We start from the raw sequence: 13,229 nt of genomic DNA, 5'->3' as shown, positions 1-13,229 counted from the left end.
GTTTTGGATTGGTCCATAACGACTGTCACTCATCGTTAGAGTGCATTGTGGGTGAATACGTCACGGGAACCTCCAAAGGTCCTAAACTAAAACCATAGAGTTCTAAGCTAGTCACGTGACCCACAGGTCCTGCTACGCTCCGAACAGCTAAATAACTAAATCTACATATATATATATATATATATATATATATATATATATATACTTATACTTATGCTAATATTAAATAGAACTGCTATATAGTCATAGACTAAGTGTGAGGTGACAAGGGGAGATCTACAAAAGAGGGACCCCGACGTCCTAGGGACTCTGGCTATTGGGACCTCTATACAGGTAACGTATATAATCCGGTACCGGGACACCACAAAGCAGTAGGGAATAGTATATGTAAAATAGGAAGTCATAGGAAGCAGTATATAGGGGACATAGGGAGCAGCATACAATATGTGGGACTGGGCTCCATAGTAAGCAGTATATATAAAATAGGAGGCCATAGGAAGCAGTATATAAGGGGCATAGGGTGCAGTATAAAGGGGGGGCAAAAGGAGCAGTGTATAGGGGGCATAAGGAACAGTATATAGGGGTATATGGCCATAGGAAGCAGTATATATGGAAGGGGGGGGACAAAATGAAACATAATGAAATGGAAACAGTGAAATGAGCGCTTTGCGCGCCCACATCAAGTCCATGAGAGCCTCCCCGCTACTCCGAATACAAATATAAAGTCCAAGAAGGCATAGAGGCAGTGAATACTCTTCTGTTCTTTTCTACATGAAAACAGTGACATTTCTACACAAAGGGTTTTCTGGGATGATAAAAAATTGCTAAAAAGGGGGACATGGCAGAAAATAATAACAGAACTATTACTCACTTGACAAATCCCCCTGCTCCCACACCTCTTCTCCCGTGCTCACCGGTGGCCATTATTTGCCATGCTGCAGTGCTGATGTGTCTGACTACTACAGCCATATGTTTGCTCAATATCGCCTACCAACATATCTGTGCATAGAGCAGCACAGACCCCAGTCAATCCAATGGCCCAAAATTAGTCAGCTAGTGACTATGTTTGAGTGATTTTCCAAATGTGCATCCGATGGCTTAACCCCTTAAGGACCGGGGTTTTTTCCATTTTTGCATTTTCGTTTTTTGCTCCTTGCCTTTCAAAAATCCTAACTCTTTCAATTTTGCACCTAAAAATCCATATGATGGCTTATTTTTTGTGCCACCAATTCTACTTTGTAAAGATGTCAGTCATTTTGCCCAAAAATCTACGGTGAAATGGAAAAAAAAATAATTGTGCGACAAAATTGAAAAAAAAAAAACGCCGTTTTGTAGCTTTTGGGGGCTTCCGTTTCTACGTAGTACATTTTTTGGTAAAAATGACACCTTATCTTTATTCTGTAGGTCCATACGATTAAAATGATACCCTACTTATATAGGTTTGATTTTGTCGGACTTCTGGAAAAAATCATAACTACATGCAGGAAAATTTATACGTTTAAAATTGTCATCTTCTGACCCCTATAACTTTTTTTATTTTTCCGTGTATGGGGCGGTATGAGGGCTCATTTTTTGCGCCGTGATCTGACGTTTTTAACGGTACCATTTTTGCTTTGCTAGAACTTATTGATAGCTTTTTATTCATTTTTAAATGATATAAAAAGTGACCAAAAATGCACTATTTTGGACTTTGGAATTTTTTTGCGCGCACGCCATTGACCGAGCAGTTTAATTAATGATATATTTTTATAATTCGGACATTTCCGCACGCGGTGATACCATATATGTTTATTTTTATTTTTATTTACACTGTGGTTTTTTTTTATGGGAAAAGGGGGGTGATTCAAACTTTTAATAGGGGAGGAGTTAAGTGATCTTTATTCACTTTTTTTTTCACTTTTTTTTTTTGCAGTGTTATAGGTCCTATTAGGGACCTATAACACTGCACACACTGATCTTCATCCTTGATCACTGATTTCTCATAGGAAACCAGTGATCGACGATTCTGCCGCATGACTGCTCATGCCTGGATCTCAGGCACTGAGCAGTCATTCGGCGATCGGACAGCGAGGAGGCAGGTAGGGGCCCTCCCGCTGTCCTGTAAGCTGTTCGGGATGCCACGATTTCGCCGCGGCTATCCCGAACAGCCCACTGAGTTAACCGGCAACTTTCGCTTTCACTTTTAGCCGCGCGGCTCAGCTCTGAGCGCGTGGCTAAAGGGTTAATAGCGCGTGGCGCCGCGATCGGCGCTGCGCGCTATTAGAGGCGGGCCCGGCTTCACTATGAAGCCGGGCCTGCCGTGATATGACGCGGGGTTACCGTGTAACCCCGCGTTATATCAGGAGAGCAGGACCAAGGACGTACCGGTACGTCCTTGGTCCTTAAGGGGTTAAACTGAGCCACAATCTTGTGCCAGAATTCCGGTGAATTTTTGTCGCACCGTGTTGCAGCTTGAGAAACATCTTTTATCGAGGCCAAGCTCCCTTTGTCAGACACAGGGGGAAAGTGTAAAAAATTTGTAAAATAATAGTACTCATAGGGGATGATTTTTCAAGACCTGTGCTGAGAAAAAGTTGACCAGTTGACCGTAGCAACCAATCAGATCGCTTCTTTTATTTTTCAGAGGCCTTTTCATAGGTGAAAGAATTGATCTGATTTGTTGCTATGGGCGACTGGTCGACTTTCCCTCTACACAAATTTTCATAAATTTCCCCCCATAGTACTCAAATTACTGTATTAGCTTGACTATAAGACAAGTTTTTTTTTTTTTTTTTTTTTTTTTTAAGGAGAAAACTCCTGAAAAAACAAGCTGGTCTTATTATCAAGGTTGTTTTAAATTTGGGCTTTAAGAGTCATGCTAGAAAAATGTATTTCATACATTTATATGCAGTGGCGTCTCAGCTTCTGGCTCCTCTTCGATGGCTCCAGTGCGTACCTCTCAGCAGTGCCCAGTGCTGGGAGTAAGTGACATCATCAAGTGAAAGATCACTTCCTCCCAATGCTAGGCACTGCTAGGAGGTACGCACCAGAGACAGGAGACAGGTAAAGCAGCAGAGCCGCAAAAGTACATGAGGCCGGGTATACATGAAATGGAAAGGAATGAAGTTCATTCCCCCTCATTTCATATCCAATCCCCTCCATTGCATATGGGACATAAAATGAAGGGACATGTAATGAGGGGGGCATGGAATGAAGGGGACAAGGAATGAAGGGGGCATGGAATAAAGGGATATGGAATGAGGGGGACATGGAATGAGGGGGACATGGAATGAGGGGGACATGGAATGAAGGGGACATGGAATAAAGGGATATGGAATGAGGGGGACATGGAATGAGGGAAATGGACATGGAATTTCCTCTTCCCATAAAGTAGTCTTACATTCAGACCTTTTGGTATTTTCTTTTAATAAGATCCTAAATTTGCGGGGCCGTCTTATAATCAGGGTCATCTTATCAATCAGTTGTGCACATAAAACATACAGTTTAATATGCAGTTGATTGTTATTTTGCTGACATACATTAAATGTAATTGATTATTTTTATTAAAGAAAAGTGCTGATAGGTGCAGCTGTGAACTAACCAAGTTTATCACATGGATTCTGCTGATATGAATAAAATAACCCTTTATAACATATGTATTTGTGATAGTACACAGATAAAAAATATGCTGTATGTAACTATTGATAACTGCGTTACAATAACATATCCAGAAGCAAACAGAAGATAAAACAGAATATGAATAATGCGCAAAATTTATCCCTACATGAAGATGAAAACAGACTGAAGCTCTCACGATTTCCCTTCTCTATTCACATGAATGTAGGGCGCAGAAGTGTATCATCTAGCTATATAGAATGCTACTCTGCTCTATCACCCAAGTGTAAAAAAAATGCAAACATGTCACACTAAAAAAAAACGTGCATGAAGATGCGGTCCATTCAAGCCCTTCTCCGAAAGCAGAGAGGCAGCCCAAAAAACCTACACTTTCCCCCTTGGCCAGAAGGCACCTGCAATAGTCCAGGTTCAATGTCCCATTTTGCTAAAGCTACTAAGGGACCGCAAGTGTTCGTGGCATCAACCTAGGCATTAATAAAGGTGTGGTGTCGGGTGAGGGTAATGTGTGTAATTAACCTTTTCGTGGCGCCAGGGCGAGGTTGACCTATGCACCACCCGAGGTAGACCAACTTCTCCTGTGCATGGCATGGGGCAAATAATTATTCTGATTCAAGGTTACGGATAACTGGCTTTACTGAGGTTGGAAAGATGGTACAATCCGTTACAGCTCAGATTAGCGTGAAGGAGATGGAGGGTGAACTTTGGGAAGCTTATCGGCTTTCTGGGACTTACTGTATAGTAGATTGTGTTGTATATGAATGACTTGACTTGTATGCAACCCACTCTAGACTTTAGTTACTTGGGTTTGACTAACTTGACTGACTTGACTTGAATTGATCTCCGGACTTTAGTGCTTACCGCCATGCTTTGACTTCCACTCAGTCGCAGGGGTTAACTTGTAGAAAATGCATGGTTGCTGGACTAGGCCTCAGGCCTCCTTTAGAATCACCTCACAGACTCCTCAGACTTCTCTCAACTGTAGCTCAGCTACAACACTGCAGAACTGAACTCTGAATTCTGGTTACACTATATATGGAAGCAATTTAGAGACATCCGCTTGGCCAGATAAGTCAGCTGCTTCACCTTTGCCTACTCCCCTAGCAACAAGGTTCGTGACAACAGGCTTAAGGTTTAAAGTGACAAGTGCATCAGAAATACCAATAACTTAACCATTGCATAGCTTTATATTATATAGAGCCCTTAGTAGTGTGGGCCCAAGACGGACATTGAAACAGCATCTGCCACACAGGATGGGCAGGAGTACAGAAGAACACCTTATTCTGTACTGGGTCAGCACAAAGGTGCCAGCCAAGAAGCCGTATACTGATGGTATCTCAGCTGAAGCCAAGATACCCGGGGTTGCAGGGAGGTGAGGAACCAGAAGGCCACATACACCTCCCCTAAACCGCCAGGAGGGACACCTAGAAGGGCAACTGCACCTGTTACGCCGAGCGCTCCGGGTCCCCGCTCCTCCCCGGAGCGCTCGCTACACTCTCGCTACTGCAGCGCTCCGGTCAGATCCACTGACCCGGTGCGCTGCGATACCGCCTCCAGCCGGGATGCGATTCGCGATGCGGGTGGCGCCCGCTCGCGATGCGCACCCCGGCTCCCGTACCTGACTCGCTCTCCGTCAGTCCTGTCCCGGCGCGCGCGGCCCCGCTCCCTAGGGCGCGCGCGCGCCGGGTCTCTGCGATTTAAAGGGCCACTGCGCCGCTGATTGGCGCAAGTGGTTCTAATTAGTGTGTTCACCTGTGCACTCCCTATGTATACCTCACTTCCCCTGCACTCCCTCGCCGGATCTTGTTGCCATTGTGCCAGTGAAAGCGTTTCCTTGTGTGTTCCTAGCCTGTGTTCCAGACCTCCTGCCGTTGCCCCTGACTACGATCCTTGCTGCCTGCCCCGACCTTCTGCTACGTCCGACCTTGCTTCTGTCTACTCCCTTGTACCGCGCCTATCTTCAGCAGTCAGAGAGGTTGAGCCGTTGCTAGTGGATACGACCTGGTCACTACCGCCGCAGCAAGGCCATCCCGCTTTGCGGCGGGCTCTGGTGAAAACCAGTAGCGACTTAGAACCGGTCCACTAGCACGGTCCACGCCAATCCCTCTCTGGCACAGAGGATCCACCTCCTGCCAGCCGGCATCGTGACAGTAGATCCGGCCATGGATCCCGCTGAAGTCCCTCTGCCAGTTGTCGCCGACCTCACCACGGTGGTCGCCCAGCAGTCACAACAGATAGCGCAACAAGGCCACCAGCTGTCTCAACTGACCGTGATGCTACAGCAGCTACTACCACAGCTTCAGCAATCATCTCCTCCGCCAGCTCCTGCACCTCCTCCGCAGCGAGTGGCCGCTTCAGGCCTACGACTATCCTTGCCGGATAAATTTGATGGGGACTCTAAATTTTGCCGTGGCTTTCTTTCTCAATGTTCCCTGCACTTGGAGATGATGTCGGACCAGTTTCCTACTGAAAGGTCTAAGGTGGCTTTCGTAGTCAGCCTTCTATCTGGAAAAGCTCTGTCATGGGCCACACCGCTCTGGGACCGCAATGACCCCGTCACTGCCTCTGTACACTCCTTCTTCTCGGAAATTCGAAGTGTCTTTGAGGAACCTGCCCGAGCCTCTTCTGCTGAGACTGCCCTGTTGAACCTGGTCCAGGGTAATTCTTCCGTTGGCGAGTACGCCGTACAATTCCGTACTCTTGCTTCTGAACTATCCTGGAATAATGAGGCCCTCTGCGCGACCTTTAAAAAAGGCCTATCCAGCAACATTAAAGATGTTCTGGCCGCACGAGAAATCCCTGCTAACCTACATGAACTCATTCATCTAGCCACTCGCATTGACATGCGTTTTTCCGAAAGGCGTCAGGAGCTCCGCCAGGATATGGACTTTGTTCGCACGAGGCGTTTTTTCTCCCCGGCTCCTCTCTCCTCTGGTCCCCTGCAATCCGTTCCTGTGCCTCCCGCCGTGGAGGCTATGCAGGTCGACCGGTCTCGCCTGACACCTCAAGAGAGGACACGACGCCGCATGGAGAATCTCTGCCTGTACTGTGCCGGTACCGAACACTTCCTGAAGGATTGTCCTATCCGTCCTCCCCGCCTGGAAAGACGTACGCTGACTCCGCACAAAGGTGAGACAGTCCTTGATGTCAACTCTGCTTCTCCACGTCTTACTGTGCCTGTGCGGATATCTGCCTCTACCTTCTCCTTCTCTACTATGGCCTTCTTGGATTCCGGATCTGCAGGAAATTTTATTTTGGCCTCTCTCATCAACAGGTTCAACATCCCGGTGACCAGTCTCGCCAGACCCCTCTACATCAATTGTGTTAACAATGAAAGATTGGACTGTACCATACGTTTCCGCACGGAGCCCCTCCTAATGTGCATCGGACCTCATCACGAGAAAATTGAGTTTTTGGTCCTCCCCAATTGCACTTCCGAAATTCTCCTCGGACTACCCTGGCTTCAACACCATTCCCCAACCCTGGATTGGTCCACTGGGGAGATCAAGAGTTGGGGTTCCTCTTGTTTCAAGGACTGCCTTAAACCGGTTCCCAGTTCTCCTTGCCGTGACCCTGTGGTTCCCCCTGTAACCGGTCTCCCTAAGGCCTATATGGACTTTGCGGATGTTTTTTGCAAAAAACAAGCTGAGACTCTACCTCCTCACAGGCCTTATGACTGTCCTATTGACCTCCTCCCGGGCACTACTCCACCCCGGGGCAGAATTTATCCTCTCTCTGCCCCAGAGACTCTTGCTATGTCTGAGTACATCCAGGAAAATTTAAAAAAGGGCTTTATCCGCAAATCCTCCTCTCCTGCCGGAGCCGGATTTTTCTTTGTGTCCAAAAAAGATGGCTCCCTACGTCCTTGCATTGACTACCGCGGTCTTAATAAAATCACGGTAAAGAACCGCTACCCCCTACCTCTCATCTCTGAACTCTTTGATCGCCTCCAAGGTGCCCACATCTTTACCAAACTGGACTTAAGAGGTGCTTATAATCTCATCCGCATCAGAGAGGGGGATGAATGGAAAACGGCATTTAACACTAGAGATGGACACTTTGAGTATCTGGTCATGCCCTTTGGCCTGTGCAACGCCCCTGCCGTCTTCCAAGACTTTGTTAATTAAATTTTTCGTGATCTCTTATATTCCTGTGTTGTTGTGTATCTGGACGATATCCTGATTTTTTCTGCCAACCTAGAAGAACACCGCCAGCATGTCCGCATGGTTCTTCAGAGACTTCGTGACAATCAACTTTATGCCAAAATGGAGAAATGTCTGTTTGAATGTCAATCTCTTCCTTTCCTAGGATACTTGGTCTCTGGCCAGGGACTACAAATGGATCCAGACAAACTCTCTGCCGTCTTAGATTGGCCACGCCCCTCCGGACTCCGTGCTATCCAACGTTTTTTGGGGTTCGCCAATTATTACAGACAATTTATTCCACATTTTTCTACCATTGTGGCTCCTATCGTGGCTTTAACCAAAAAGAATGCCAATCCTAAGTCATGGCCTCCTCAAGCGGAAGACGCCTTTAAACAGCTCAAGTCTGCCTTTTCTTCGGCTCCCGTGCTCTCCAGACCTGACCCATCTAAACCCTTCCTATTGGAGGTTGATGCCTCCTCAGTAGGAGCTGGAGCGGTCCTTCTACAAAAAAATTCTTCCGGGCATGCTGTTACTTGTGGTTTTTTTTCTAGGACCTTATCTCCGGCGGAGAGGAACTACTCCATCGGGGATCGAGAGCTACTAGCCATTAAATTAGCACTTGAGGAATGGAGGCATCTGCTGGAGGGATCAAGATTTCCAGTTATTATTTACACCGATCACAAGAACCTCTCCTATCTCCAGTCTGCCCAACGGCTGAATCCTCGCCAGGCCAGGTGGTCTCTGTTCTTTGCCCGATTTAATTTTGAAATTCACTTTCGGCCTGCCGATAAGAACATTAGGGCCAATGCTCTCTCTCGTTCCTCGGATGCCTCGGAAGTAGAGCTCTCTCCGCAACACATCATTCCTCCTGACTGCCTGATCTCCACTTCTCCAGCCTCCATCAGGCAAACTCCTCCAGGGAAGACCTTCGTCTCTCCACGCCAACGCCTCGGAATCCTCAAATGGGGTCACTCCTCCCATCTCGCAGGACATGCGGGCATCAAGAAATCCGTGCAACTCATCTCTCGTTTCTATTGGTGGCCGACTCTGGAGACGGATGTTGTGGATTTTGTGCGAGCCTGCACTGTCTGTGCCCGGGATAAGACTCCTCGCCAGAAGCCCGCTGGTCTTCTTCATCCTCTGCCTGTCCCCGAACAGCCTTGGTCTCTGATTGGTATGGACTTTATTACAGACTTACCCCCATCCCGTGGCAACACTGTTGTTTGGGTGGTCGTTGATCGATTCTCCAAGATGGCACATTTCATCCCTCTTCCTGGTCTTCCTTCAGCGCCTCAGTTGGCAAAACAATTTTTTGTACACATTTTTCTTCTTCACGGGTTGCCCACGCAGATCGTCTCGGACAGAGGCGTCCAATTCGTGTCAAAATTCTGGAGGGCTCTCTGTAAACAACTCAAGATTAAATTAAACTTTTCTTCTGCCTATCATCCTCAATCCAATGGGCAAGTAGAAAGAATTAACCAGGTCCTGGGTGATTATTTACGGCATTTTGTTTCCTCCCGCCAGGATGACTGGGCAGATCTTCTACCATGGGCCGAATTCTCGTATAACTTCAGAGTCTCTGAATCTTCCTCCAAATCCCCATTTTTCGTGGTGTACGGCCGTCACCCTCTTCCCCCCCTCCCTACTCCCTTGCCCTCTGGTTTGCCCGCTGTGGATGAAATATCTCGTGATCTTTCCACCATATGGAAAGAGACCCAAAATTCTCTCTTACAGGCTTCATCACGCATGAAGAAGTTTGCTGATAAGAAAAGAAGAGCTCCCCCCATTTTTTCTCCTGGAGACAAGGTATGGCTCTCCGCTAAATATGTCCGCTTCCGTGTCCCTAGCTACAAATTGGGACCACGCTATCTTGGTCCTTTCAAAATTTTGTGCCAGATTAATCCTGTCTCTTACAAACTTCTTCTTCCTCCTTCTCTTCGTATTCCTAATGCCTTTCACGTCTCTCTTCTTAAACCACTCATCATCAACCGTTTCTCTCCCAAACTTGTTTCTCCCACTCCTGTTTCCGGCTCCTCGGACATCTTCTCCGTAAAGGAGATACTGGCCTCCAAGAAGGTCAGAGGGAAAACTTTTTTGGTTGATTGGGAGGGTTGTGGTCCTGAAGAGAGATCCTGGGAACCTGAGGACAATATCCTAGACAAAAGTCTGCTCCTCAGGTTCTCAGGCTCTAAGAAGAGGGGGAGACCCAAGGGGGGGGGTACTGTTACGCCGAGCGCTCCGGGTCCCCGCTCCTCCCCGGAGCGCTCGCTACACTCTCGCTACTGCAGCGCTCCGGTCAGATCCACTGACCCGGTGCGCTGCGATACCGCCTCCAGCCGGGATGTGATTCGCGATGCGGGTGGCGCCCGCTCGCGATGCGCACCCCGGCTCCCGTACCTGACTCGCTCTCCGTCGGTCCTGTCCCGGCGCGCGCGGCCCCGCTCCCTAGGGCGCGCGCGCGCCGGGTCTCTGCGATTTAAAGGGCCACTGCGCCGCTGATTGGCGCAAGTGGTTCTAATTAGTGTGTTCACCTGTGCACTCCCTATGTATACCTCACTTCCCCTGCACTCCCTCGCCGGATCTTGTTGCCATTGTGCCAGTGAAAGCGTTTCCTTGTGTGTTCCTAGCCTGTGTTCCAGACCTCCTGCCGTTGCCCCTGACTACGATCCTTGCTGCCTGCCCCGACCTTCTGCTACGTCCGACCTTGCTTCTGTCTACTCCCTTGTACCGCGCCTATCTTCAGCAGTCAGAGAGGTTGAGCCGTTGCTAGTGGATACGACCTGGTCACTACCGCCGCAGCAAGACCATCCCGCTTTGCGGTGGGCTCTGGTGAAAACCAGTAGCGACTTAGAACCGGTCCACTAGCACGGCCCACGCCAATCCCTCTCTGGCACAGAGGATCCACCTCCTGCCAGCCGGCATCGTGACAGCACCCTGACCATCCTAGTGAACCTAGACACAACAAACGTGGCACAGTGAAAAAAGGACATACAAATAAATAAGTGGATGATGCAGTGAGTTACTGCCCGGTCATCTGGCCGGGTCTATATACATTTCCCTGATCCTAGCCAGAAGGCCAGTATACCAAACGTGAGTGCCAAGGTGAAGAGTAAATGGTGCAGTGCTTTAACTCAGTGGGTCCCATCCACCCAGTGAGTTTTGGCACCTCAGGGTCACACAGAAGTACCTCGGCTCTACACCCCTGGCCCATTAACCAGACCTGGAGGAAGCAGGGGACATCAGGGCAGCCGTTGAGCTGGTTACGTGGCACCAGCCCTGGAATTCCCTTGTCCACCTGCTCCTCCATGCAGCTATTCATCCTCACCAGTGGGCCAACTAATAAGAACAGATACTACACTTGATCTTAGTCAAAAGGTCACTTTCTCTCTTATACCAGAGTGCTGTATACACTGTGTGCCATCTTGAAGTGCTATTTAAAGGGACAGAGCCGATTTTTTGTGCACTCAAGAAATATTAGGGCAGATTTACACCAAAAAAATGGTGTATACATTTTACACTGCATTCATTACATGTGTTTATGACACTTTTGCATCTGCTTAACAAGGGGTATAACTTACGAGCATAAGAGACATGGCTCATCGAAAAGACATTAAATGTGACACAGTGTGCCAAAATTTGTGCACAAAACATTGATATGAAGTACGCGAAACAAAAGTTGGTATAAGGGTAGACAACAGTGTCTAAAGATATGCCAAATGTATGATATTGTCTCCTCTTCCGACTGCCTAGTCTAAGTTTACACTGTCTAAATATTAAACAAAATTAGTAAATCTGCCCCATAATGTATTATTTTATGTTCAGCTATGAGTGAATTAGCTTGGAATGAATTAAACTTGTTCTGCATTTTACAAAATAACAGCTTTAATTTGCTTTGGACAAATCTATAGAAGAGCAGGGACTACTCAAAGACAGGAGTCCCTGCTTCTGTTTTTACTGAGAGGTGAGGCATACACTGTATGCCTTGCTGTTCAGTGTACATTCACTGATCTGGGCACAGACCACAACGCCTAGCAAATGAGTTCTGCCTGGAGGTAAGTGGCGATGCTGCATGCATCACCACTTAACTGCATTCTCTGGGCTTGGGGAGAATGCATGCAGTTTATGACTCGCTGCTCAGTAAGTACTACTGTCTTTGACAGGAATCCCTATTTCTGTATAAAGTTTCTTGGACTAATATAGTAATGCCACACAAACACTGTACTAAGAAAAAAGTATTCTCTGCTCCTCGACAGTAAGCAACGATACTGTATGCATTACTGCTTACTGAGTACACTCTACAATATGCTTTACACCTGGTCCAGAAAACATACAGAGCCCTAAGAAGTAAGCAGAGATGCTTATACTTTGTATTCATTGGGCCAGGTACTCTGCACCTCTACCGACATGTATAATTGATCTGTAAGGCATATGAGGCATACAGTCCCTTCTCCAGTAAGCTACAGAGTGTACTATTGAATCTGAATCAAATTTGAAAGACTATTTGAGTGAAACCTTTCAGAAATAATTTAGGGAGGTTCACTCATCTCTACCCATTACTTTATAAAGTGCATCTATGTGTTACAGAGCTGTAACTAAAGTTAGAAAGTGATAAAGGGCAAAAGCACCACAAAGGTTGTCCATGGGCAACTATGAAGAGAGAGGGTTCAGCCCAAATTTACTGGATCCCTTATTTTAGAGAACCTGCACAGGGATCCCATCTCTACAGGCCCTACAGCAGCCGAAGAAGTGTACAATTACCCAAGGATCCTAGAAAGGAGGCATAAAACAAAATGTAAGGGAGCTTATTCTTGTATTACTGTCAGGTGAAGATATATGGGGACTACAAAAGCCAAATGAAACTGCACCAACCTTCTAGAATTGTGCAAGTATGTCAGCTCACTGCAGCACCATGTGGACAATACCCACAGACCAACGGCGAAATGTGAAGCAATACTCCAAAATACCAGGACCAGGCAACAAATAGTTTATTTCTATATCCCATGGCCCACAGTTGGCTTATTTTGGGGGTGGGGTTATAGATCATACAAAGGTGGCATTGTCTTTGTATGTATTTTGCTGTCATGCCCCCTCCCATACACTTGCATTGAGGGGGCATGGTGGTGTCACGAGCCTATGGCGCTGTACCCAATGCTCTAAACGAATGCCGGGGGGAGACCCGTAGCGGACCCCCGCAATTAGACATCTTATCCCCTATCCTTTTGTAATGTCTGTTTTTCTGTTTTTGCATTTTTCGTTTTAGGCCCTGTTCAGACCTTGTTTTTCATGCTTTATCTGTTTTCTGTGCTTTTCTTCCAGGCGTGGAAGAGTTAATCCTTTCGCCCAATTGCAATGCGGGTGTGCCTATATATCGCCAGTCTGCATTCTAGTGGCTGTTTAGTTAGTGCAATACACTTTGTCTGTTTGTGCAATATGCTTTGATGTCTGTTTGTGCAATATACTCTGACTATGTCT

Source organism: Hyla sarda, chromosome 2 (assembly GCF_029499605.1).
Source record: "Hyla sarda isolate aHylSar1 chromosome 2, aHylSar1.hap1, whole genome shotgun sequence".
NCBI classification, from domain to species: Eukaryota; Metazoa; Chordata; class Amphibia; order Anura; family Hylidae; genus Hyla; species Hyla sarda.
This window is presented reverse-complemented; position numbering follows the sequence as displayed.